Here is a 2,117-nt window from a genome sequence, read left to right on the forward strand (position 1 = left end):
GGCGGGGCCCCGGCGCAGCCTACGGACGGGCGCCAGCGCTCGGGGTCACCTTTGTAGTGTCGTGTTAGTGAAGGGTTCCTGTATCTGTTGTCTTGGAGAAATAGGCTTTTAGCCGAGGGGCAGCCCTGGTCCCCATCCCGTCCCGGGGTTTTTTTGGGGAGGGGGTGCAATGTGGCCGGCTCCGCGGGAGCTGGGCTAACGGTTATCCTGACTGTTGTGACTATGGAATAAAGTGTGTTGGTCTGCAGCCCACGGCTCCGGCTCCTCCTGTGCCGCCTCGCTCCTCCTCCCAGGGGGATCCCCAGGGAATATGGGGGTTCCAAGGGGATGTGGGGTCCCCAGCAGCCAGCTCCCACCTTGATCCACCACGGTCCATGGGCTCCCACCCTGACCCTCTGCTCCCACCCTGACCCTCTGCTCCACACCAGCCCACAGGCTCCCACCCTGAGCCCCGGTTCCATGGGTCCCCACACCGGTTGTTCCTGGGGTGGGGGTCCTGGGGACACTGGCACCCCCTGGAGAAGGTTCACCCCCCTCAGCCAGAGCAGGCTGGGTGTCCCCAGGAGCAGTGCCACGCTGCTGGGGAGTATGAGTGTGTGCACGCGTGTGTGTGTGTACATATGTGTGTGTGCACATCCCCCTGCGTGTGTGTGTGGTGTGCAGTGCGTGTGTGTGCATGTCAGGCGTGTGTGTGCAAGCTGTACACGTGCACATGGTGTGTAAATGAGCGTGTGCTGACCCCTGCTCCGTGCACACACAGCCCCATGGCACTGTCACCTCCACCCACGGTGGGGGTCAGCCCTGGTGGGACCAGAGCGGGGGTGTTGGGGTGCTAATCCGGCCCCATAGGAGGGCTTGGGGGGGAGGCCACGGGGGGCATGCGCTGCTTACGTCACTCCCCCCTCCCCCCCCCCGTGCTGTTGCCACGGCAACAAGGGGAGCCCAGAGCATCCTTGGGTACCACCGGCCCCTCCCACTGCACTGGCCCCATGCCCTGAGACCAGGGCCGTGTTGGGGACCGGGATGTGCCCCGGGGGTGCCTGGGGGGTGGCTGTGCTGCTGTCACCCCAGCCCCACGGAAGCTCACGGCTTCACCTGCTCTGGGACAGCACCCAGCACCACCCTGGCCACAGTCCCAAAGCGGGGACAGCACCCGGCAGCGGTGTCCTGACCGCAATCCCAGCCGTGGGGACAGAGATGTCCCCGCAGGGTGGCACAGCACCCCCCAGCCACGGGACCAGACTCCTGCCCGAGGATGCCACCTGGCTTGGGAAGGAGCGGGGAGGCCTGTGGGTCTGGTCCTGCCACGGTCCCAACTCAGCAGCCAGCGCCGCTGCCCCTCCTGACCTCACCATGGGCCGGGGCCACGAGGCTGGTGCCCGGTGTCCGGCGCTGCCCACGCGGGCACGTGCACACACAGGCTGTGAGTCACACACGGCAGCTGCACGCAGCGTCTCGCCAGCTCCGCAGGCAGCAGCAGCTCCCGGCCTCACAGCAGGGACCCCGCTCTCCCCCACCCCAGCACCCCCCCTGCCCCTGCCCTCCTCACCCCACATCCCCGGGGAGGAGGACGGTGCCGGGGTTGCGTTGAAGCTGGGGGCTGGCTGCCCACCCGTGGATGGTGCCCTGGGATCCCTTCCCAGACAGCAAAGGAACCGCTGTTGGTGACAGCATCGGGACAGAGAAGGATGTTCTAAGGCCTCTGTCCCCCTCCCCGAGGTAAGTGGGGAGCAGGCAGGGCTGGGAGGCAGGGATGAGGGCAGGGGTGAGCCCATGTGGGGACACGGAGGGGATGCAGGATGAGAGCAGCCCGGGGAACGGAGTGATGGCCACCACGGGTGCATCGGTGTGGTCTTCGGGGTGATCCTCCCCCTCAAACCTTGGCAGAACCAGGCTGCTTTCCCCCCCCGCCCCCAGATCCCTGCATCCAAGAAGGGATGGAGGGACAAACACATCCCCGGTCCCAGCCGGTCCCTCGGGGCGGTGCGTTCCCCCCGGCGAGGCATCTCTGGCGCAGGGCTTTGTTCAGCGCCGGGGCCGGCACCGAAAGGGTCCCGGTCCCCCCCCCTCACCCTCCTCCGGGCTGACATTTCCACTCACATCCCACCCCCCCCCCC

General features: G+C 67.4%; 1 protein-coding gene across 1 annotated transcript in view; it reads left to right on the forward strand.

Moving 5' to 3' along the window:
• The first annotated feature begins 1,475 nt into the window (after positions 1 to 1,475).
• NRSN2 (neurensin 2) overlaps positions 1,476 to 2,117 on the forward strand; it is a 4,178-nt gene continuing 3,536 nt past the window's right edge. Inside the window, exon 1 of the mRNA XM_014955708.1 lies at positions 1,476 to 1,719. The gene's annotated coding sequence lies outside the window, so the exon portion shown is untranslated. The remainder of the gene's footprint in view (positions 1,720 to 2,117) is intronic.

Source organism: Calidris pugnax, unplaced genomic scaffold (genome assembly GCF_001431845.1).
Source record: "Calidris pugnax isolate Ruff unplaced genomic scaffold, ASM143184v1 scaffold50, whole genome shotgun sequence".
NCBI classification, from domain to species: Eukaryota; Metazoa; Chordata; class Aves; order Charadriiformes; family Scolopacidae; genus Calidris; species Calidris pugnax.